General features: G+C 45.4%; 1 protein-coding gene across 5 annotated transcripts in view; it reads left to right on the top strand.

The window, feature by feature from the left end:
- ARHGAP9 (Rho GTPase activating protein 9) overlaps positions 1-26,746 on the top strand; it is a 956,751-nt gene that overhangs the window by 420,993 nt on the left and 509,012 nt on the right. The gene's annotated exons all lie outside the window — the stretch shown is intronic.

The following is a 26,746-nucleotide window of genomic DNA, read 5'->3' as shown; positions in this document are numbered from 1 at the left end:
TGACAAAGTGGTGCTTCGTACTAGGGCTTCCTTTTTGCTAAAGGTGGTCACGCCCTTTCACGTAGGCCAGTCCATCACCTCGCCTGCTTTTATGCACCTCCACATCCTTCTAAGAAAGAGGAGAGATTCCACTGCTTGGACCCAAAAGGAGCTTTGGCGTTCTACCTTGATCATACCAAAGAGTTCCGGGTGGATGATCAACTCTTTCTTGGTTATGTGGGTGCAAAGAAAGGTCAGGCAGTGCAGAAGAGAACCATCTCCAGATAGGTTGTTCTCTGCATCACAATAAATGTGCTACACATTGGCTAAAAAACAACCCCCAGAAGATTTGCACACTCATTGTACCAGATTGACAGTCGCAACCACTGCGTTAGCATGCGGACTTCCAGTCCTGGACATCTGTCGGGTGGCAACCTGTGAATCCTTGGGCGTGATCACCAAACACTACTGCCTGGACAGTCAGTTCTGAAGGGATGGGTACTTTGCCCATTCGGTCCTGAAGGACTTCCTAATATGACGTTGGTTCGCAGACCCACCTCTGGGGATGGTACTGCTTGGGTATCTATTCTAAGGAAAGAAACCTGCAACTAGAAGACTGTGTCAGATGGGCAAGTTGCTTACCTTCGATAACACCTTATCTGGTAGAGACATATTCTAGTTGCAGATTCCTTACCCACTCACCCATCCTCCCCGCTCTGCAAACTGATTTCTAGGGACAGGAACTTCCCTTTCAGGGCTCTAGTTTTGACACACCAGTGGTCAGTGTTCTTCATGGCTCCACGCTTCTAACGTGGAAAGCAGTAAAAAGAGATTGACTTCAGTGTTCTGGGTTGGTGCCTATATAGGACCTGAGCCGTCCTGTCCGGCATGCACGACGCCAATAACAGATGCTGAGCTGACCAATGCCACCTGACAGCATGCAGGGGTATTGCTCGAGAAAAATCTCAGGATCCAGACTGACACATGGGGGAAATTCTAAGGTAAGGAACCTGCAACCAGAATATGTCTCCACCAGATAAGGCGTTACCAAAGGTAAATAACGTGTTCTTCAGGTGAATTAGTTTAGCTAGTTCAATGCAAGTGAAACAAGACTGCAAAATCCAGAGTGCATGAGCCTATCACACAACTGGAAACAGTGTCCATAATGATCTGGAGAGAGATGATTCACTATTCACAAATGTATATTCTTTTTTGATATTAACAAAGCTTGAGTTTACACTCTAAAATTTATTTATTTAAGCAAATATTACCCCATTGTTGTGTAACATTATGTGGGAGTAAATCGGCTCTCATCAAACGTTTGTTTACAACCACAGATTTCTAACTTTGTGGGTATTTTGAAATTTCTTCTGGGCTTATTCCCTCCCTAGAAAAGATCAGACATTTACTCCTGTCAAAGACATAATTAAATCCATTTCCAGTCTGGAAACAGATTTCCACACTTCTTATAGAAAGCATTTTTACATCTGTGACTGTGCACTATATACATTTATACATGCTGAAGTGCCTTCACATCACAATAAATGGGCCTTGTCAGAGCATTCCCTGTGCTTACTCCTAAAAGCCTTTGAAAATGTTGTTGAAACACTTACTGGATATTAGACAAGCTTAAAAACGGTTTACCATTTTATATTTTTCCAGGTTTAACAAGCTTGCATTTCAAATTGACGAATAATTTTTCAAAGGCATGAATAAATGATGTTGTGAAATAAAGGTGGTAGGGTCCTGTGGTTGATCTACTTGACAATAGCTCGGCAACTGGGCTCCCAGTTTTATAACATTCACTTTTTGACTTTTGAATCTGTATTTATCCATCTTTATTTTTCTCTTCTAATTGCTATTTATCCAGACTTAGAGTCAAAAGTCAAAATAGTCTTTATTCGGCTATTTCTCAAGCCATTAAAGCACAGAGTAAAACTTTACACTCATAAAACTACACAGAAGAAGTAATAAAAACATAATTAAAAAGGCAAATCGATTGTAATACAAATGATCACAAAAATTTGTAAGTTCATAAATTCATATGTCTTCATGCACGGCCCCATAAAAGCTTGTGGTCATTTCTACACAACAATCAAAATTTAATACTGTTGCACGAAAATCCAACTCACACAATTTCTATATAAGAGAGTGATGCTTCCCTATGTAATCTAACTTTGAATAAATAAAGAGTTTAGCTCATGGAGCCCCTCCATGGGTTAAAAATATAAATAACAAAATAGAATAAAGTGCAAGGTGCTTTGCTTTAGAAACACTACAAAGCAGTTTAGAAAGATTGTACATCAGACGGCTTCCTTAAAAAGGGCGAGCTGCGATAATTCTCTTTGTTCAGTCCAAATATAGACCAGTTGGATGCAATCAGACATGCAACAGTACATAAGAAGAAAAAATAAAAATTTTAGGCTTATTTCTACAATCTCCTCATGTAGGTTATTAGATTACCTTTCATAATTGTTAAAAATGGAATATAATAATGACATAAAAACTATTCAGGCACTGGCAGACCAAAGTACAAATGCTATCTGTTATCAAAATATTGACACTATAAGTTACAATATGATTTAAGTTTAAAATAGCATATCTAAAACCTCAAAATAAAAACGATAGATTGGGAGAAAACCTTCCCAAGTGGATGCCCATCTATTGTTCCCAATGTTCCTGCTGTTTAACCCAGTATTAGAAATCTGATGCTGGGATAGCCCTGCGACGAATAGACCAAGCTGCTAACAGGAACTTAGTTACCGCGCTTACAACCAGAGTAGATGAATCATATTTACATATTCTGTACGCATTAGCTCAATCATATAATTGCAGAGCTTTACACAAAGGGATAATCCATTTTTCCCTTGAGTTCTTGAATAAAGGACAAAAAAACAAGAGGTGTTCGATTGATTCCTCACATATGTTACAATGTGAACACTTATTGGCCTCTGAGCTATTCTTTGGCCAACGAGCAGTAAAACTATTGACTAATAAAGTTCCATATCTAAACTGGAGAAATAGGGCACATGCATGTGCTGGTATGGTGAGATCCAAAAATTGCCCGGGCCTTGGTTCTTGTTTGACCAGCAGGAACTCAGATGTTAATCTTCCCACCCTGTTACTATGGAAGATCGCCTCATTAGCCTTCTCCCAGTACCTTTGTTTGGCTAGTGAAGTGTCATTGGTGGGAATCAACTCCGGCCTCTCCCAAAAATGAGGGAGAGACAGTTTGTCCCAAGCCGATTTCATCTCCCTCATCCAGCTGACCTTTTTACAGTTGCACTGGGTTTTTGTGAGATCATTAATAGCCTCTCGGAAGGGTGCCACTTCTTCCTTTTCCCATAGGCGGATCCAATATAAGAGAGGTTTCAGGCCTGCTGTATCTTTAATGCTGTTTATTCCGAGATCGAGTCTGAGGGGGATCATCAGCGTGCCCTTCCCCAACCTGGTTATATATCTGACAAAATTATTCTCCTTAATTTGTAGGGCGTCCAACTGCCTATGGAAACCCCATAGCTCTGCCCCATACAATGCAGCACCTCGGATTTGAACTTTATATATTTCAAAAATAGGGTTCAAAGGTGGACTAACTACACTTCTTGCTTTACGTCCTAAGGCCCCCCCCCCCCTCTTTGGCATATAGTGAGACCCCCTTTTCTAGTAGCCGCATGCCAGCTGCCCGAATCCATTAGTTTGATCCACAAGTAATCATACTCAGCAACCCTTTCCAAGGGCATGGTGTTCATTGAGATGGTCACTTTTGTTTTTATTTTTCGTGGAGTATATATCATAAACTTGGTTTTCCTGACATTAACCTCCAGGTCAAAGTCTCTGCAATACAAACAGAATTGGTCTGCCAAATTTTGCAATCCCTTAGGTGTTTTACCTAGTAAGATGGTGTTGTCCGCACATAGCAAACCTGGGATTTTTTTGCCTGCCAATTTAGGTGAGTCATTGTTACAATTGGTTAAATATTTGATACAATTATTTATATATAAGAGGAAGAGGGTAGGTGCTAGGACACAGCCTTGCCTAACTCCTCTTTCAATAGCAATTGGATCGGTTAATTCACCGTCTTTACCACACCTGATTTGGGCAAAAGTACTTTCGTGGAGTCGGACTATTAAATTTAGTAGGCCTTTTGGGACGCCCATGTTCATTAATGTCAACCAGAGTTTATTCCTAGGTACCAGGTCAACGGCCGCTCTTAGATCGACAAAGGCCACATATAGATCCCCACCTCCAACGTCCGCCGTGTTCCATTTGATTGCTAAGAACCTCGAAACCTAATCTATTGTGCTGACCGCAGGTCTGAACGCTGCCTGAAGATCCGAGATGGCCCCATTCTCTATAATCCACTCGTCTAGGTGGAACAAGATCTGCTTTGCGAAAAGTTTTTGAAGGTTATCGAGTAAACAAATCGGGCGATAATTGGAGAGATTACTAGGACTGCCTTTTTTTTAAAAGGGGGACTATTTCAGCTCCCTTCCATGTCCAGGGAATGGGTGCTCCTGCGGCGACCACATTACAAACCAAATTCAAATAGGGGGCCCAAATGTCAGGGTTTGATTTATAGAGATCGCCAGGAATTTCATCGAGGCCCGGGGCCTTTCCCCACTTCAAAAAGGTTATTGCTGTCTTAGTTTCTGTTAAGGTGAATTGAATTTGGAGGTAGGTCAGATTTTCTATTCCCGGACAATTCCCTGAGATTTAGAGCGTCCACCTCTGCATAAAGTGACCTGAAATGATTTACCCATGTTACAGGAAGAATCGAGCTGCCAGGCTGTGACTGAAGATCACCACTATCGTTAGAAATCAGCTTCCAAAACATGGAGGTATCATTGGCTCTTGCAGAGTCCAAGAGAGCAGCCCACCTTTCTTCCTCCCAACTCCTGCGGGCCTTGCTAAGCTCCTGCTTGTAGCCCTCACTTGATTGTCTTATGGGCTCTCTAATCCCCTTTCTCAGATCCCTCAATAGCTTGAGCTTAGCTTCCCTACATGAGTCGTTAAACCATCTCTCACTGCGCTTATTCCTTGTTTTGACAGCCGACTCTTTAGTAAAGTGTTTTTTAAAAGAAATGAATAGTTCCAGATGTGCTGCCAAAAACGTATCCCCATCCTCAGGTGAACGGAGCATATGCTCAATTCGATCTATCAATAGGCTATATATAGATGTAAGGGAACCCAACGAGGAGTTCACAGTATCCCACTTGATATTGCTTTTATTATTTGTCATGACTAACTGCTGTGCATAATCCTTAGAATCAGAGACTTCTAATGAGTACAACAGGCCCCTGATTTTTAAAACTAATGGTTCTTGATCGCTTTCTTCATGTTCCATTACCGCCATATCGACCATATGTCCCCACAAGCGAATGTCCAATAGGAAATAGTCGATATGGCTCTTGTAAACTCCTCGCGTGAAAGTAGGGCGGGGTTTGGCATCTGAACAGGAGCGGCCATTACAGGCACGGAGACCATATGCAAGTGTAATGTCAACTATTTGGTAGGCTGGTCCACTCATTCTACGACTTTTATTCGGTAATAGCTGCGGGATACCCAAGTAAATATCCTCTTCTTCATAGAGTTCCTAGGCCACTGAATAGGGCTCAAAGGTCGCATTAAAATCCCCTGCAATTATAATATAGTGGGTGATGGATTTGCTAGATAAAATATTGTCTAAGACCGTCAAAGCCTCAGACTCACGCTTACTACCCACACTTCTACTGTATATATTTACTAACAGTAGGGGTTGTTCTATATGGGTCGATAATATCAAGCCTTGCAAATCAGCGCAACCCATGTCCATTTCTTCAATCCGGCACTTGAGGGAACAGCTAACCCATGTCAGTAACCCACCTGCAGGTCTCCCAGAAGTCACTTTACGGGCTAGGACCCATTAACTTTTGAAACCGGACCTATACTTGGGCTCCAAAGCCCATGTCTCTTGGAATAAGCATATTTTATGCTCATCTATAAAATGGCCCCAATCTGGGATTCGCATTTTGTGCTCGTGCCCTGCTATATTCCAACAGAGAACTTTCCCTGGGGTATCGTCTCGGGCTTGAGGTGCATCAGTCAAGACTTCAGATGAAATTTGGAGTGTATTGAATAGGTTACTCATAGAATTCAAAGAGTTCGTATTGCTCATTTGGTCTGACCTTCGACGAGACTCCATAAATCCCCTAGCTTCTTTATCGTTAATAATATCACTCTCCCCAGAGAATTCAAAGTCAATAGTGTTCCTACTAGTTACTGGGAATCTTATATCGCTCTGGGTTATCATTATGGGTTGAGTACAGCCCAAGGGTCTGTAAGTGAAGTCAGGGTCCCTCTGGATTGCCTACTCTAGGTCCTCCATGCTCATTGACACTGGGAGTAATACATTCCCTAATGGTTGGTTTATTCCTTGGAATCTCTAAAGTGCCCTGTATGGTACCAATTTTATGTCAATCCACATCTGTGAGAGAAGGTGATGGATGCCTACATTCAGAATGATGGTCATATTGTAGTTGGGGGCGGAAAAAGCCTCTGAAATCAGTTATCGCCCCGCTCAGAGCACCTTTGGTTGCTGGGGGGTAAAAGGCTGCAAGTCTACACAGAGTGACACCTTCTACTACTGGGGGGACTCTGCGTTTGTTTAAAAACAGCTGTTGAACCAATGCGGGAGAATCAAAATGAACAACAATACAATCCCCCGTTCCAATCTTTTTCAGCGAGCCCACCCATCCCACCCTCCTCACCATTAGAATAGAAGGTACCATGCAGAATTCAAAACTAGCATTAACATGCAGCCAGTGTATAACCTTGTTTTTCAGCTCAACATCAGATTCCAATCTATTTGGTTGCAGTCTAGGAGCATTGGTAATAACAAGAATGTATGGGCAAGTTTCCGGGGGCAAGTGTAAAACTCTTAACTATCCCCCGTGATTTTCCGAACTAGTTCTGCTAAGCTCCGGGACCACCTCTAATGCACAAGTGTTGGAAGTTGAGACTGCTCCTCTAGGTCCCCTTGTAGTGGTAGCTGAGATCGTTGTGGTCATGTGGCTATTATCCACTAGGTTTACAAGCGGCGTAGCCTTCCGACCCATCTCTGGTTGGCAAGTATAGTCACAACGGTCCTTAAGTACCAAGGGGCCCTCAGCCAGATTGGGGGCAGTCCTACCATTAATACTGGGGGGGTGGTCCAAAGTAGTGAGATGATGGTTCAATTGTATGTCAGCTCGCGAGGAGTTATCTGGCATAAAAGGCTTAAAAAGCCCTCCTAGTTTCTCCTCAATAGCTTAAAGACGAATTTCGATAGGGTGCAGTCTCATAGTGAGCTCCGCCCTTATGTACTCCATCATTCGGTCGAGCACCAATTGACCCACTGTACTTTCTTGTTGCATTGGAGGGCTATGATTCCCCCCTTCAGAGCCCGGGTTTTTGAGCTCGTGGCGCAGGCTCGTTTGTTCCTCAAATTAACCTCTCCACGCTTTCTTTTCCCTTTTGGGTTAGGGTCTGGATCAGATGCAGATTCTCCTTCTGGAAGATTCGAAATTGGCTGGGCAGGGTCTGCTGGGGTGGCCTTGTCTAGGATTGCAGAGGTAGTCTCCCAGACGTTTTTTTGGTGAGCGACCGAAGGGGGGGGGGGGCAAGGCTGGTTGCGTGCACTGGTGCTGCTGGAGAGAGGAATGTAGTGGAGGTGAGGATAGGAAAATAGAGGCTGGGGAGGCTAGGGATGATGAAATAGATAGGCGACGCTCAGCGAACTCTATCTCTTTATCTAAGACACCAACTGCTTTTTGTAGAAAACCATCTAAGGTTTTGTTGGTTTTGCAGTTGTCGCCCCTTCCGCCTGCCAATCCTCGCTGTAAACTCTACCTCCACCTCTCCCTCCTCTGAAAACCTACAAAGCACTCCCTAAAAGCACTTCAGTCTCTCGTCACTTGACGCGTATCTCACCTATGATGAGTTTGGATCTTCAAGCAGCACTACTTTCCTAATCTGCCCACGTCGCCGGTACCTCTAGGCATAAGCTTAGAGGGATGGCCCAGCCCGGCCTCTCACGGTCGCTGACGGGCGAAGGATGGTCCCGCCCTTGGCCCGCGTGTCCCGCGCGGCGGGAAGAAAGTCCGCGCTATGTAGCGCTCCTTGGGCGGTCAGGCTCCTCGCCCACGCCACCGAACAGGTCCCCAGACTTACTTTTGGTCAGTAAAAAATAAACAGGTTGCAACTATTATGTTTCTACATGTATGTCTCTGATGTGCGCATTTGCAGCATTTTAAGCTTCATTTGAATTTCTTATCCCTATTTATTAACCCCATGTGCTGGCACGGTGCACCACTGTTGGCCTAGGGTTCATGTTAACAGCATGGAGAGATATCCAAAAGATCGTTTTTCTAAATTAATTGAATTTTACAAAAGTGCGATGTGGAAATGAAGATTCTCTTCCAGGAGTTCCTCATCAAAAGTCACGAGTCCTGAATAATCCCACCCAAGCACGAGGATCCCTGTGACTGTTAGGTCAGTTAATTTTTTTGGCTCCTGGAAACAGAGTCCTTGGACAATGAGCTCTGCCTTTTTTGGCAGAAACCATTGTGAGTGTTTCCAAAACGCTTATTATTAGAGTTTCACTCAACATCTTTTAACAGATAGAGGGGGTGATTCTAACTTTGGCGGGCGGCGGAGGCCGACCGCCAAAGTTCCCCCAACAGAATACCGCTACGCGGTCAGAAGACCGCCGCGCTTCTTCTGTGTTTCCCGCTGGGCTGGCGGGCGACCGCCAGAAGGCCGCCCGCCAGCCCAGCGGGAAACCCCTTCCCACGAGGAAGCCGGCTCCGAATGGAGCCGGCAGAGTGGGAAGGGTGCGACGGGTGCAGTAGCACCCGTCGCGATTTTCAGTGTCTGCAATGCAGACACTGAAAATCTTTTAGGGGCCCTCTTACGGGGGCCCCTGCAGTGCCCATGCCATTGAGCATTGGCCCCAGGACACCGCTCACCGCCATCCTGTTCCTGGCGGTCACGACCGCCAGGAACAGGATGGCGGTGAGGGGGTTGGAATCCCCATGGCGGCGCATGGAGGATTCCTCAGGGCAGCGGAAAACCGGCGGGAGACCGCCGGTTTTCCGTTTCTGACCGCGGCTGTACCGCCGCGGTCAGAATGCCCTTGGGAGCACCGCCAGCCTGTTGGCGGTGCTCCCGCGGTCCCCGGCCCTGGCGGTCACTGACCGCCAGGGTCGGAATGACCGCCAGAGTGTTTTCAGATCTTATTCTGACTGAAAAATATGTTTTTTTCCTGTTGAAAATACCTTCACTTTTTGTGAACTGCCCTTCTTGTGGAAAAAGAAGGCACAGTCAGGCCCCCCACAGCATCTGCAAACTGTCTTCCTGAAGATCATTCTCCTTACTCCTGCACTCATTGCCAATCCTTCTCAAGAAGAACTTTGAAGGCTATATAGACGATTAGACTACATGGGTTGCAGCAGAGAAAATATCTTGAACTTGCTGCTATATTTTTCAGAAGCCGTGGAGAAAGCCAGTCTTCTACCAGAGTGCCTTTGTCCTGCTCCAAGGACTCCTCCAGGGGTAGAGGACTGCACCCCCAAGCCGGAGCCTGCATCTTAAATCCACTGAGACCAATCCCCATCGAAATACACTGGGACCCAACGCGTATTGCATCTCAGCACCTGGCTGCCCCAGTGCTGCCGGAGTGACCTGTTGGTGTGGTCCTGACCCTTGCATGGCACTTTCTTTAAGTCCACAAGATTGGTCCCATGAGTCGTCAATAAGTGCTTGTTTGCTGGCTGTGTTTTCCTCTCAAGGTTAACATTGAAAAACTCTTAAATTGCAGTGTCGATATTTGAAACTAAAAAGTATTTATGCTTGAAAACATACTCACCTTATAACAAGGTTCTTGGGTTTAAAGTATATATAAAAAAGAACTGTTATTTTCTAAAATGGCTTTGGATTTATTCTTTGAGCGTGTGTCTTATTTATTTCTTCTCTGAGTACAACAAATGCTTAGAACTACCCTCTGATAGGCCTAAATGCTTGCCCACACTACTACAACCATAGAGCATTAAGCCCTATCTACTTTTGCCTCCGCAAACCAATTAGGAATCCACTGGACTCTCTGCACGGTGTACTTCTCTTCAGTGCACCATACAGAGAGCCAGCTTCCTACATTCCCCCAACTGTGTTAGTCACTCAGGTTGGAGGGAGTATTATAACACACTTTACAGAGTGACTTATAATAACTGCGGCCAGATGAGTTTTGAATATTGTTCAGAATGGATATTCTCTTCAGGTCTCCCACTCCACCTGTTCCTCTAACCAAGTTATCAACCTATGAACAGGAACTATTGGAAAAGGAAGTTAATATCTTACGACAGAAAAATGCAGAGAAAGTTTCTTTTAATAAAAAAGGATTGGGAATTTATTCAAGATAGCTTCTGGTTTGAAGAAAAAACTGACCAAAAGAGGAATTCAGACCTATCCTCAACCTCAGGATACCGAACAACTACATAAGAAAATAAAAGTTTTAGAGTCTTGCATTACAATTTACCTTCAACTACATTAAGGAGACTGGATGTGTGCAGTAGATCTTCAAGATGCCTGCTTCCACTTTCCAATAATATTAAAGCATTGAAAGTTCTTAAGATTTACAGTAGGCACAAGACATTCTCAATACAAAGTCGTACCTTTTCGGACTAAAAACAGCGCCTCATATCTTTGCAAGATGCTCGGCTGTCATTGCAGCACATCTAAGGAAACAAAAGATACTCATCTATACTTATCTAGATGATTGGTTAATAAAAGGAACATCATCAGAGGAAACATTGAATCATTTTCAAATATGCTTCAACACTCTGACAAAATAGTAAACCTCTGAAAATCCACTCTCTTCCCAGTGGAAATAATGCACCATCTGAAAGCTATAATAGATACACACCCTGAAAAAGTGTACCCTTCAGAGGAAAGACTGTCATCAGTCCATCTCAAATGCTGCATTCTGTTACATACTCCTCATCCACTGACTCAACTAATATCATCTCTACAGGGTTCAATGGCCTCTTGTATTTTTCTGGTCCATCATGCCAGACTTCACATAAGCCCCTTACAGCAATGTCTAGAGAATCAGTAGCATGGGTTCTTGAAAAGCTGGGAAAAGAAAGTGACTATTGTCACAAGCAGCCATTCAATCTCTTTCATGGTGGACCACATCAAAAAAACGAATGAAAGGACCTCATTCCATCAGGACCTCCCATTCTAATTCCATCAGGATCTCTGAGTACAAACTCCAATCATCTGACGTATCTCTCCAAGGATGGGGAGCACACCTGGGCCACTTAAGGATCAAAGGTATATCGGTGACACAAATAACAACCCTACCACATCAACTTGCTTGAGTTGGCTGGTCAAAGGTCATCTGGCTTTGAAATCCTTTCTTCCTGCAATCAGAAAAAGTTCTCTGCTTATTCAGACAACACAACAATACATTACCTGAACAAGCAGAGAGAGACGCATTCAAGGCCTCTTTCCCGTAGAGTCACAAGTCAGTTAGAAATAGCTCATTGCAAGGAATTTGACAGTAACAGCTGATGATCTTCCAGGTGGAGCAGACACCCTCAGTTACATTTTCAAAGCGAATCACATTTGGATTCTAAATGATGAAGTAGTGGAAAAATGACTTCCAAGACTGCGGATATCCTCAAATAGACTTGTTTGCTGATGCAAAAAAAAAAAAAAGATGGCAATATTGCACTCCAGATTTTACCAACCAGGGCCTATGGGGAATGCTCTTTTGAGGCTGGTCAAGAAAATGTCTTTACGCATATTCTCCGATTCCCATCTTGGCACTAGTTCTGATGACGTTTTACCAGTCCAAGCCCTGAATGATAATGATCGCACCGGAAATCTCCTATGATGTACTGACCTTTTCCTTCCACTCTCTCAGACTCTCTGTTTCTGGTAGAAAGGTTGCTTATGCTTTTAGCTTTTAAAAGATTTCCACAAATCTTTTTTCAGTTTTTCCCCAAAAAGTTAAATTTTCTGATCAGCCCGCCTTCCGGTTGCTAAGGTGTAGATGTCATCTTGCTGCAACTGTCTCATTCATAGGCCATCGCTGCTGACTTTAGGTTGGCAAACATTACATTGGATAAACCATGCCTGAATCTCCATTCTCCCTAGAAGCTGTGAAAAATCTTCCCCTTCCTGAATACAGGAATATAACACTTGAAAGTCTTTAACTATCGATTGAGAAGCGCGTACCCTGCAAATCTCCAGTCTAATTGATAGATTAAAGCCAGCATGTGTTCTCTTCATGTCACCATTGACTTTCTTGTCCACTGGGTCTAAAGGGACTAAATCTTCAGAAAGAAGGGAAGGATTAAACACCAAATTTGCAAAGAGAGCATCCACTATTAATGACCGAAGTAAATCATTCTCTTTTTGCTAAGGGATAAAGCCTCTCTGTGATTCTTGGGATCAACACCCTGTCTGGCTCCCTCCATTGTCACTTTAAGAGATTTTGAATAGCCAGAATCAGTGGTAGGGAAAAAAGGGCTTTTGGAACTGCCAAAATCACTCTCTGATAGTGCTGGGCTGATCTTCCTTCATCTGCATGTGGATATTAAAAGAGGGGTATGTCACCACTGGATTAAGATTGTCCTTCATTATATAATTTCTTCTCAGGCAGCGTAATTGTCAAGAAAACCTCTTTCCTCCCTTAGGATATACCAGAAGAAACAGGAGGAAGGAGAAGATATGGATGAGCCAGAGATGTCTGATGATCTCCGAGAGCTGTGGAAGGGAGAAGCTCTCTTGCATTGGCTGTTATGTGCTGCACATATGTATCTCACCATTTTCTGAAGATCCTTACCAGAAAAAGGAGAAGATTTACTACCCTGGGCTCTAGATCTGTCTCCATGCAGATGTCTCTCCACAGAAATAGACAAATTGTGTGTATTAGTGTGTTTCCAAATGTTAACAACAAGCAGTTACAATACAGGAATCACAAAAACCATACTGGAAAACTCCCTTAAGTACCCACTGGGGTTCTCAAGACTACGTCCTCTAGATTGCCTGATTTATCATACTACAGGCTAGACGTCTATTCTAGCAACCCAGCTGACTATTAAAACAAAGTTTAGAAAGGGCATCTGTAACATCTGTCCAGCGGGGGGTATCAAGTAGAAAGGAGGAAGAGACACCAACTGTCCCTTAGGAAAATCAAGTTGAGCTACTCCCGGAAAGCTTTTTATAATACAGATAGGTCACATATCCTCTAATCCTCTAAAACAAAACCTAAAATTGTGGTGTCTTTGCAACCTGTTTACTCACTCCTTCTAATTACTTTCTGTTTAGCTGGTCTCTCGCTAAACCTTTCTGTAATGCTTCAGTTCATATAGGAGCATCTGATCACTGACACACCGAGTCTTGAACTCTTAACCACCAGAGTCAGAATCTAAGCATTAATCAATAAGCAACAAGTGAGTCTGTCACTTTAAATTTAGCCAGCCGCTTGCTAACCTAAAAAACGACTGTGATGTGGCCAGATTGAAAAGAGGTTGAGGTGTAAGCATGATCACGAACGATCTGCATAGAAACCGCACGGACTGCTGCTGACGTGTAACCCGGTGGCTCATAGACACCAAATGGCACTGATTCAGCCCTGAAACCCAACTCTGTGATTTAGAGCCATCTAAATGAACCAAATGCAGCCACACCATACAAAAGCACATATTGAAATTCACAGCACCCCAGTAACCATGAAACTTTCCCCCTTATGAGTGGAGTCTCTCTAAAAGCCTGATGCAGAAGAGAAAGTCTGCTTAGTTCAAGCCAGAAAGGAAGCGCTCAAGTTTCTATCTTAACCCTGGATGTACTGGTCCAAGAGGCCACAGCAATCAAATGTGAATAGGAGTCGCCCCAGCAGACTCCCAAACATCCCATGGGAAGTAAAAGGGGCTCACAAAAAATGAACAGGAAGTACTTCGAGAAGGTAGGGATTTTATGGTTAGATTCCCATACTGATAATCGACATAGAATGCAGCTTGAGGAGGAATTGAGCTGATGTAGGGAATGGGTAGACTTACCCATCAAATAAGGGCTTGGATGAGGAAGGGAAAGAGAAGGGCAAGAAGATATTTTGACCTTCCCGGAATTATCAGGCATGATGGTAGAATACAAGATAAAGTCAAACAAGAAAATATCCCTAGTTTACATTTTTCTAGATGCACTCCTCAAAATAGGGCGGGAAGGACTGCCTCTGACTCCTGCAGCATGGAGTGGTAAGAGAAAAATAGCTCCCACTGTAAAAACCAATGTATCAAAGTGTTCGCATTTGGTATATAGAATGTTGAAACTACTCGAAACATAGTAGGAAGAGATGAGAATCTTGAATGTCTTATCTTAAAAGGAGATGAGCTCCGGTCATTTTCCCTTTCATGCAGTAAAATATCTGACCTATGAACGCCTAGGGGAGAAGAGCTCAGACCTTTCCAGTTTATTCTGGCAGTGCTGATTTAGTATTTCTCCAAAATTAGATGTTTCATAAATGTACATGCTTGAATCATCCTTGTTGTCTACCTGAGAGCCCCACAGTAACCTCTCAGAACCTAGCAGTTCTCTGTTAATGTAATTAATGTAACTTAAGTAGCCTAGTCTCATCATTTAAAAATGGTCAAACATCAACCAGTCAGAGATAATCACTTTGTGACCCCACCCTGAGAGACCATCCTCCATCTTTCTACTGCACGTCATGTGTGAAGAGAGTCCTTTGAGCTCTGCCCTTTTCCTTACAGAGAAGTGACTTTTTCTTTAAACTTCAAATGTTGATATTCAGTGAAGGTTTCTTCACGGTTTTCTGGGATTACCATATAAGAACAGACAGTATCTGTTCAGACCTTGTGGGACTTTTGGCAAGGCAAGATGACTTTTTGAGGACCCTTATGAGCAGTATATGTACTCTCTGTACCCTAACTATAAAGCTAAGGAATGTAAAATATAGCACACCATCTCAACTAAGGCCTTAAAAGATAGAGAATAAAGGCTCTTAATTTGGCTAAAAAAGGACAGGTCTAAAGAAGCTCCATCTTCTCAAGAAGAATCTGATAACACTTCAGAAAAGCCCCAAAACATCTAAAAAGGATGTTTTCAGCTAAAAGACGCCATGAAGCTTTAAATTCCAAACCATCTACCTCAAAGAACCTCCAGAAAAGGTTTAGAGTAAGTCAGGAGAACAAAGTTCCTTTTTTAAGGAAATTATTCAAATTGAAAAAGCTAGTTCTAAACCAGTGTTTGAACTACTGACACTGAAGCAAAAAATTCCTCCAACTCTCACTAAAGACTTGACGATGCAACGATTGTTGACGGGCTCGTAATCGTTTATACGGTCGACAGATGCGTCATTGACAGAGTGATCATTGCCGACAAGGACATATGGAAAAACTTCAGTGGTGATGTCAATGACCACGAAGGTAACAAATTCTTCCTCGTCAACTGGAGCTTCTTCTACTACACTGTTGACGGTTGCACTATCCTCACCCATACCATCAATATTACTACCATCATCATTAACAGCCATACCATCTATATTCCTACCATCACTACTACATTATCACCATCATTACTGCATTTCTAAAATTATAAAGCCATTGCCGAAAACATTGTCAAAGCTTTCAACACCAACGATGATGACACAATTCTTAATGATACCGTTGGCGAGGACATTATTGTTGACGATCCCAGTGTCAACAACACCAGCATCAATGATCCCACTGTCAACAGTGAAAAGACTGTCATCTCCAAACGTACAACAGAAACCACAACTATTTTGCTTCTAGAACAGGCATCTGGTCTTCTTCCAGAACAAACATCCCCTAGCAATGTGTCACCAAACCCTTCACAATGCCTGTTTTTATCCGAAGACACAGAAGAGGAAGGTATGCTTGGGTCAGCTTAAAGCCTCACTCAACTCAATGTAAAATATCAGGACCTGGATGATAATGGTCATGGCATTTGTCATTCTCAGTATTACTATTAAACACAACCAGAACTCCCTGATTTCAGAGTTCCTTATTAAATTTTCAGGAATATCAGGAACAAGAATGGCACTACAGAGAAGAACCTTTTGACAAAGTTGCACCGATTTTAGATCAACCTATGATGCAGAATTCATTAAATCTGGCTAAAGACATACGATTTATGTTGGCCAACTATTATTCATGTTTCTTTGAACCAGCATCACTGGCATCACTGGATCAAAGCAACCAGATTCCTCCCTTAGCTTCGCCACCATCTACATTGCCTCACACAAAACCCACTACTTCTAAAACACTGTCAAGAGTACCACTCAGTCGACCTAATCCAGTTTATTCACCTGCAGCATCCCAGGTTCTACAGCAAAGTCAGCCTGACAATGAATACGGATATACGGACCATGCATAGAAGGGAAACTTCTACCATTTCCCCTACTGGTATTTGTCCAGAATGGGATGATTATATCAGTCTTGTAGAAGGAGATGCAGCTCCAATTCCATTGGATTCCCCTTATGATATAGGTGTTACCATACCCTCAGTGCAAAAATGCTTCTAAGAGATTCTGCCTTTCCTTGCCAGCTAGAGAAACCAATTGCTTTTTGTATGATATCAAAGAGCCAATCAGGAAGATGGTCTGAGCACTCCTGATGGAGTTTCTCAAATTACACACAAGAAATGCCTAACCCCAAAATAGCTGCCACTGGGACAGAACCTCTGAAAGCATAGTGATCCACAACAAACAACGCGACTAGCAAATCTGCTGAATGGAGAGTCCACAGCCGATACAATTCCTTTACATACTTGGCACCCTGAAGAGTTAATCATTACATTGTTTACCCTCTCTAATCAAACGGTTTCACCACTCCTTCTCGCACACTTTGCCTGACCTCAAGATGGGGATAAGTACTGTAGAGAGTCATCTGCTATATAAGGCTCTCACCTGTTAATCCCAACCCAGGTACCACGTGCTGTGGTCTTCACCACCCCACTTATTACCTCAAGACGGGAAGTGGGTTGCACCTGCCGCACAGAGGCAATGGCGGCGGCTCCATGTGGAGCCGCCGTCAATGTCCTGGCCAGGCCTTCCCATAGGAAGGTTCATTATTCGGCCAACAGGGATCCAAAGTGACCTTTCATGCATCAAACAAGATATTCAAACCCTGGGTGGAAGATTATGAGAAGCCAAATCACAAATAAATGCTCTCAAGGACCACAAGCAGAACTTGTACAAAGCTCAAAAGGCCACCTTACTAAGGATCATACAACTGGAAAGGGGCATCGCCAACCTGGAAGATCCGCATAAGAGAGGAAACCTCTGCATTTTTGGTCTCCCAGAAGGCTCTGAAGACCATTTAATTTCCTGCTCCACCTTAGTGGAAAAATGGATACTTCAAGCTCTGGAACTCAACATTGAAAAATAATTTGATATAACCTGTGCCCATAGAGTTCTTATGCATAAACCTAAAAACATCCCCTACCCAAAGGCACTGCATTTCAGACCTTTCCGCTATTCACACACGTAGCAGATCATCTTAGACATGAAGAAAGTACAAAAAATAACATGGCAAGGTGTCCCTACAGGCATTACTCAATAATACTCTAAAGATGTTGTAAGGAAAAGAAGTCTTTCTTATCCAGAAGGAAGATTCTCAAAGGCTTTGCTGCAGGAAAGTGACATCTTTCTAACATAGTTACCCCCCACTTTTTGCCTGATGTCAGTGTGTTTGGACTGTAGTTCACTGGAATCCTGCTAATTAACTACCCAAGGTATTGGTACACCAGGGGTCTCCCATGGGCTGCAGCATATATTGTGCCAGCCATGGGAGCCCATGCAAACTGTGTTGGCAGGCCTGCCATTGCAGCCTCCGTGAAATGGTGCACACATCCTTTCACCACCAAACCTGATCACTGCACTTAGACATTATAAGTCACCCCCCTGGTAGGCCCTTCAGCCCAAGGTCAGGGTGCATGTCTCTAAGTGTGAGGGTACCCCTGCATGAGCAGGATGCCCCTACAGACCCCAGGCCCATTCCTGATCTCTGTAAGTGTGGGGGAAGCCTTCCTAAGGCTTTTATGGACAATGGTCAACACCAGTGGTCCAACTACATAATGGCGTCTCCAAACCTAGGCATGTTTGGTATCAAACATGTCGGAATCATGCAACTATACCTATTCCAGTGTTAGTTGCATGATACCATGTATGCTGGGGGTTCCTAAGAGGATCCCCCAGTTGTGCCTGTGCAGCCTTATGGAGTCTGGCTGCTAACCCACGCTGCTGCTGGCCCCAGACACTGTTCTGCCCTCCTGCTTGTGAGCCAGGCTCAGGCCGGAGAGGGAGAACAAAGGATTTCCTGAAAGGGAGAGGTGTGACCACCTCCCCCTGTGTATTAGGTGTCTCAGGGCTGAGGTGGGGTGGCTTCTGAGCACCACCAGACTGCTTTGAAGGGCACATTTAGTGCCCTCCTTGCATAATCTGGTTTGCACTAGTTCAGGAACCTCTGGTTCCTGCTCTGGTGCAAAACTACACAAAGGACAGGGGAGTGACCACTCCCTGTCGAGTTCCTTCCCTAGGGAGGGGGACAGAACTCTGCCAGGTGGCCACTTGATACTGCCCCCAGGTGCGCCTGGTTTGGCTTGCAATGATGGGGAACACCAAGGCCACTAAACCACTACTTACCGGCGCTGGGGAATCAACAACTTTTTCAGCACCTCCTGACATGACACTCTGAAGCAAGGCCATCATGGATACCAAAACCTCCCTGGAAGCTCCATCGACACTTGCTAGATGTAAATTTGCTGCAAGCTGATCACCACAAGTTATCGGACAGAGTGGAAAAAGCAGAGTCCACCCTGGATACAGTGAAGCCATCAGTGCAGGACCTACAGGAGCAGCTAAACCATATGGAAGAGGAGGTTACTAACCTACATCGCTGAGTGGAGGTCACAGAGGGGTGGTCTACACGTAATAATATACGCCGATTGGGCTTCCCCGAACTTTCGAAGAATTATTTCTCAAAGAATGGCTGATGAAAATGGTTCTCAACAACAAAGATAAAATTCTTCATTGAACAAGCACACCGGACACCAGGCTGACCCTCTCTCCCGGGCACCCCACTGTGGCCCATCATAGCCCGCCTCCTTAATTGTCGCAATTGTGATTTGTTGCTGCAGTGGTTCTGCACCAAGGGCCCTTGGCGATATGAGAATGCAACGATAAGGGCATACCAAGACTTCAAAATGGAGGTACAGTGCCTCCAGGGCACTTACTTGAAACTCCGTGAACTGGACTTCAAATATCCTCTCATGTTCCCGGTGAAGCTCAGAGTAAATGATAGGGAAACAACCACATATTTCACTCGCCTGAAGATGTAGGGACTTGGCTCCCTGCTAAAGAGCTGGTGCACCATTCACCCGAGGACTTGAGTGCTGGGGACTGGTTGGGACCTAAATCAAAACTGTACAAATGCAAAACCCCCAAATTGAAGCTGACCAAGGACCAGGTGGCAGCCAAGTAACCCAGAGTGGTATTGGAGGCCTCCCTCCACTGCATAAACTCTTTCACTCTTCTCCGTCCTGAGCACCTTTTGGACTCAGGTGGCTTCCTCTCATCGACCACTAGGGTCCACCAGGGCCCAAAAGTCACCCCACGGTCAGCGGGTGACTTGTGAGATAGATTCTCCTGTTTACAAGGAGGATGACCTGGCGAGGTTGGACTTCTCTTGGGTTTGTTACCCCGTGAAGGTAAGCCACATTGACCATGGGGACTGGATGGCTCTCCATCCTACATGGGCCTGTGCCACAGATACACCGAACATTGACACTTTCACATACCACGCGGCCACACTTGGCCCATCCCTGACTGAGTATTCGATAGGGACATGATTCTGTTGCAAACATATGTTATGTGCCAGTTGCACTGTTTGGGGGGTTGTGGCATCGGGCCAGATGGTTCTCAGGCCTGGGATAGGGGAGTTGTTTTTCAGAATTGTTTGACTGTTCTTAATCTTTATGACTGGCTGGACCGGGAGTCAGGGCAATGGGAGGATAGTTGGGGGGGGCAGGGGAGGGTCATGGGGATTTCTAGATGCACAGGTTGTACCTTGGCAGTTACCTTTAATGCTTTAACTTGGAACATTTGTGGTATGGTGACCCCTATCAGGAGGCATAGGATATATGCCTACATACAACGCAGGCATATTAATTTTGCCTGTCTCCAGGCGTCCCACCTGACCACAGGGGAGCTTTACAAAGTAACTAAGCGATGGAGTGGGCATGTTCACGGTACTGGATACTCAGCTTATCCACTGAGTCCTTATTTGGGTTGCTCCAGAGGTCCCGTTGGTGAAGTCTAGAGTCCTTGTAGAGAAGGAGGACCCGTATGTGGTTATAGAGGGTACCTTGGATCTGCGCCCCTTCTTCATTGTGTCCCTCTATGCACCCAAAACCTCACAAGGCGCATTTCTGGATCCTCTCTTCCCAACCATGTTGCTGGATTCCCAGGCTCCGGGGGTATGGGGTGGGAACTTTAACTGCATGCAGGACACAGATCTAGACAGATCGGTACCCAAGGTACCAGGTACACTGGGAACTCAGGCAACAAAACACTTTCAACAATGGTCCAGGTTGTCCAATTTGCATGATGCCTGGCATTTGGGACACCCTGGGGAAGCAGAGTACTCTTACTATGCACCGGGTCATCAAGTTCACACTGGACTAGATTACCTCTTTTGTAATAAGACTTCTGGCCCCTCATAGTTAGTTCAGAATACCTAGGCAGGTCCCTTTCAGATTATAACCCACTCCAAGTCACCTCCTGTGGGGAGGGAAAAGGGCCCCTATCTTAACATGGTGGCTTCGGAAGAAAGCCTTGCAAGACGCAGCATACAGAGACATTATAGCTACTATTATCTCCCAGTATTTAAAGGAAAATGCAGGGTCATGGAGCTCCCATAGACTGGAATGGGACTCCTTGAAGGTGGTGATGAGAAGACACTGCATTGCCACAACGTCGGGAGTTAAATCAACTCTCACTCATAGTGTGATGACCTTAGAGACCCCCTTCGGACTACGGAGCACAGAGAAGTGTCCACACCTGATGCTCGCCCCGTCTGACGGCTTTGCATCAATTTCAGGTGGAAGTGAAGCAACTCTGTGATCTTGACTACAAGACCTTCCTAGCCGGCCAGCATGCAGATGGCGATAAGCCGGGGCACATGTTGGCATGGTTGCTGCGGTCGGAGACCCCCAGAACCCTGATAGGGTGTACATTGGCATAGTTGCTGCTGTCGGGACCCCCATAACCCTGACAGGCGCCATACATGATAGAGTAGGAAGCGTGAGAAATACTTAGGCAGACATCAATGAAGTGTTTTCACAATATTATGAACAGCTGTACTTCTCCCCCCAGGGACCATCCTCAGTACAAGTTCAAGGCAACCTGCGAGCTATAGCACTTCTTAGCTTGATTCTGCTACAGCTGCTGGACTTAGAGCAACCCCTTGAGATCGAGGAGATAAACATGGCAAATTTGCCCAAATGGCATGGGGCAAGATGCACTGACGGGTTCCCTGTGGAGAATTATGTGGCTTTAGGGCTACCCTTGCTCCCTGCCTGGTGATGTCTATCGAGAAGCGCAGCACCAGGGTATTCTGCCAGAGTCTTTACGTGAGGCCCACATAGTGGTGCTCCCAAAACTGGACATGGACCTCCTTGAGGTGAGCTCCGATTGCCTGCTGTCGATGTTGAACACTGACTACAAAATCTTGACTAGGCTCCTTGCTAATCAGCTGTTTCCAATGCTCAGCTCTCATGTTCACTCAGACCAACGTGAGTTTTTACCTCAAAAGGCCAACACACTCCAACATTCGACACTGTGTCATATCACAGTCTTGGGGGAGGCGAACGTCCGGTGGCAGTGGTGTCCCTGGATTTCGAAAAAGCATTTGGTACACTGAGTTGGTCCTATTAATTATTAATTGCAGGTGCTGGAGACCGTGGGGATGGGTCCTACCTTTCTGGGCTGGGTCAAGCTCTTACATACCTCCCTCAAGGTGTGAGTTTGCACTGGGCAACTGATCTCGCGACCTTTATCATAAGTAGAGGGACCTATCAGGGGTGCTCTTTATCTTCAGTAATTTTTGTGCTAGCGATGGAGCCGCTTGCTGCCACGCTGCGCACCAGGGGCATGTCTGGGATATCAGGGTGTGGATGGGCTTGCATACTTTGTCATATGCTGATGTTATGATAGTATACATAAGAGACCACGCCTGCAGGCTGCCAGCTCTCTATGATCTACTCAGTCGATACGGTGAGATAACAGGCCTCAAGGTGAACTGGGCTAAATCCTGAGTTTTACCTTTGCACTGTACTGCACCAGAACACCAAGATGTGCCGGACGATGGGCGCCTCCCCTGGAGCTTTGAGACCTTTCGCTACCTTGTTGTGAATATTTATCACAAGGATAAGGACTTGCTAGGAAGTAACCATGGTAGAGTCCTGGCCTTGATCCGCCAACCCATGCACTTTTGGACAAGGTAACCACTCTTGTCCATGGGCAGGTCATCAGTAGCAAAAATGTTGGTACGTCTGGAGTCTGAGCTCATCTGGGGTCCCGCTCGGAAAAGGGTTTCCATCTCCATGCTTCAGTGACCCATGTCGAAGGGGAACTTGGAGCCCCAGACCTGGAGCTGTATTTTGTAGCGGCTTATTTGCAATGGCCAATGCACTGGCTGGCTGGAGATAGGATGGCAGAGGGTAGTGTTGTTTGGGCAGACCTGAAGGGCACAGACGTGCTGGAATGGCTGCTCTTGCGGAGTGGTCCGGCCAGGAGACTAGGAAGAATCACATGCGTGGCCAAGCTCATTTGGCTTCGATATATGCAACCCAGACATGCACCAACCCCATATGCACTGCAACTGCCCCTTTGGGGCATGCCAACCATGAGAAGTCACAAAGGGTACATGATTCATCTCCATGGCAGGAAGACGGGCTCACCCAACTAAGTGACGTATAAAGTGAGGGTGCTCTTCTTTCTTTTCAGGGACTGCAGGAACTCTACCAGCTCGGAGCAGGTTTCTACCTTGCACACAATGCAATTGTGGCATCAACTGGGGAAACCTGGGTACCAGGGTAGGCTGAGCCACCACTACATCTAGGCCAGCAGTATTTCTTAACACACAGGCTAGGACTTGGGGCAGTTTTTATACTGTATGCAGCACTGTAGGGGGATGCAGAGATCTGTTAACCCGACACAAGCCCAAATGGGATGACTGCCTAGGCATGGAGTTAACCACTAAGCAGTGGACCATGGCCCTGGAGCGGGTGAAGTGATTTTCCTGCAATGCCCATCTAAAATTCACACAATTTACCTACTTGCATCAATCTTACCTTACACCTCAGCACCTACACAAAATGTTTCCAGCAGTGTCCCTGGCATGCCAGAGATGTGGCCACCCAGATGCCACATTTATGTACATGGTATAGGAATGCCTGCCACTGATGTGCACATGGGCAAGTGTCGACAGTGATTGATGTCCAGTTGTCTACGGACCCACTCCTTTGTCTCCTGCGGATCACAAAGCACACCAAACCCTACCTAAAGTTGGTTGATCTAGCATTGGTCCTCTAAGCACTCAATCGCCATGTCCTGGAACGCCATCCACCCACCCACGATCAAGGGCTGGCTTCAGGTGATGCACAATTAGGCCCTTGTCGAAGCAGAAAGTATGACACATGATCGCAGATCGCGAGGGGGAGACGGGGTGGCTATGGCATGGGATACCTATGTTCTCCTCTCAAATTGTTTGACAGCCTAAATTCACTCCACCCCTTAGGTTGACCACATTACACCAATGGGTGACCCACTCGTTTACGCACACTTGCTTACCACACATCAACTAGGGACCCTGGTGATCTCCAGGGCTGACCGTGCAGAGGCTCCCCACTCTCACCTCTCGTCTCCTCAGGTATCCACTTGCCTAGACATCCCCCATGTTTATAATATGCTCCAGCCACTTACGCTCCCACATCCTGATTAGCTGCATAGGACAGCACCAGCCAGAGGTTTTCAAGAGTTACTATTTTGTTTTACTTTGTGTTACACAAATTGGCTACTCCTCCGCAAGATAGGATGCACTATGCTACTCGGAATTGATAGCCTATGTTCTTCTCCCTGCGCCCTGCTAACCTCACCTAAATATTATTGTATAATCTGCTACCTGATAACCTCAATGTAAGCATGCTGGAATGTGTTTGTCGCTCGCTTCATGAACGGATTTATCAGTGCATCCTGTGCAACCTGTAGAGATTTTGATAAGATTCCAATAAAGAAATGTAAACAAAAAAATAATGTTGTCTCTACCATCTGGTGGTTTCTCCTTTCTCACAAAAACTTGCAAGGGTAACTTCTACCAAGAGTCTCTTCTGGTACCCGCAAACTTTACACCAACTCCTCCTGATTGCAATTGTTCTTCTATATGTAATTTTGTCAGACTCATGCTTTAGAATATTTTTACAACTCTTGCCTCTGTAAACTGGGTATCGCCCCTTCAGCAATCCTGCGTGCTTGATGTTAGACCTTAATCTCTGCTTTTAATTATTTAGGGATAAGCCTCATTTAGTATATATAAGCATCACCTACTATAGCGTAGCTGTACAGCATTGTTGTTATTAGGCCTGGCCCCTCTTGACCTCCAGCACCTAATCATGTTTTTGCTTGGGTGGGGTGGGTTAGTGTAGGAAGCTGGCCTGGTGTGTGGTGGGTACCTAAGGTACTTACACCATATACCAGATCCAGGTATCCCCTCTTAGTGATGTGTAGGCAGTGTGTAGAATCCAGGCTCTTTAGAGTTAGCTGTGGATGAGCATCCAAGGCTTATCTAGCAGACATGCAAAGCTCATGCAATACCACTGTAGTCACAGAGCACGGACACATATGAAAGAAAACACTCAGTTGTACAAAATAAAGGCACTTTATTTTTGGTTACGCAATACCACAAAAAACTAGAAGGGCAACCCTCCAATAGGAGGTAAGTAATACACTAATTATATACACTAGTAAACAGCAATAGGCATAGAAAAGGTTAGAAAACAGTGCACATGTAAATAACCAATAGTGACCCTAGGGGAAGCCCAAACCATATACTAAAACAAATTAAATGCGAACACAGGACCCCCACCTAGGTAAGTGGAATATGTAGAGGGGAGCTGAGAGTATTAGAAAACCACAGAGGTAAGTAACACAGTACCCATCAGCGACCAGGAAAGCAGGAGTAAATCACTGGAATTTCCCCAAACCATCCAAAAGGAAGAAAAAGAAGACACCCAGACATGACTGCAAGAGACCAGCAGTTGATTCCTAGAGAGGAAGACCTGTGGAGAGAGGGGACCAAGTCCAAGAGTCACAGTGGAGTTCAGGAAGAGTTGGAGCTACTACCCACCCAGCTGTACTTGCAGGAGTTGGTCGACGGTGATGAAGATCAGGTCAGCACTGCAGCCCTGGAGCCGGAGAAGAGTTTCTGAAGGATGCAGAAGATATCATACACTGGAATGAAGATTGCAGATGGGTGTCGGTGCAGGAGTTCCACCAACAAGCCTTGTTTAGTGGGAAAGTGGTGCTGCCGGGGACCAGCAAGGCCCAGGAGGACTCAAACCAGAACGGGGAGTCAGAGGGACCCTCAGTGACACAGATAACCCACAAGAAAGGAAACAGCACCCACAGGGGTCCCATAGGATGGGGACACAGCAGTCGCAAAAGGAGTCCATGCAGCACTACAGAGAGAGATCCCACGCCGCAGGAGAACCACACAGAGGGCTGTGCATCTCAAGAATGAGTGCTGGGGACTGGAGCTACACGTCGCCTGAAGATTCCTTGGAGGAGATGCAAACAAGTCTTGGCAGCTGCAAGATTCGTGGTACATGGGGGTACTGTCCTGCGTGGGAAGGCAAGGTCTTACCTCCACCAAAGTTGGACACCAGTGATGCAGTATTGACGTAGCTCAAGATGAGGGGAGATCCATGGCAAAGCATACCAGTGGCTCGGGGAGGCTACCCCCCCAAGCCAGTCACACCTATTTCCAAAGGGGGAGGGTGTTACCTCCCTCTCCCAAAGGAAATCCTTTGTTCTGCCTTCCTGGGCTTGATCAGATCAAGCAGCAGGAGGGCAGAAACCTGTCTGTGGGGTGGCAGCATCTTGGGCTGCCCAGAAAACCCTGTAAGACTTGTGGTAGCAATGCTGGGGTTCCTCTAAAGACCCTCCAGAGTGCATGGAATCATGCTTCCAATACTTGCAACAGTATTGGGGTATGATTCTGACATGTTTGATACCAAACATGCCTCGGTTCGGAGTTACCATTAGGTAGATGGACATAGGTAGTGACCTATGTCCAATAGGTACATAAAATGGAGCCCCCACACTTACGAAGTCCAGGGGAATGGTACTGTAGTTTATGGGAGCACCTCTGCTAGTGCAGGGGTTCCCTCACACACACAGATGCTAGAAAGAGGCTACTCTCCTACAGTTAGGGTAGGCTTTTATTGTCTTTAAAATGGGTTTTTATTTTTGTTGCATTCTCCCTCTTCTCGCTCTCAACCTCACCCCTCTCTCCCTTAACCTTCCTTGCCCCATTAACCCTCTCATCCAGGGTTACAGTTGTAGCCTCTCTCCTCCACTTCTAACTCTATTCCACTGGGCAGACATCTCTACCTCTAATTCTGACAGCCTTGCTCACTGGACTCAATACAT

Source organism: Pleurodeles waltl, chromosome 4_2, assembly GCF_031143425.1.
Source record: "Pleurodeles waltl isolate 20211129_DDA chromosome 4_2, aPleWal1.hap1.20221129, whole genome shotgun sequence".
Classification (NCBI taxonomy): domain Eukaryota; kingdom Metazoa; phylum Chordata; class Amphibia; order Caudata; family Salamandridae; genus Pleurodeles; species Pleurodeles waltl.
This window is presented reverse-complemented; position numbering and strand designations above follow the sequence as displayed.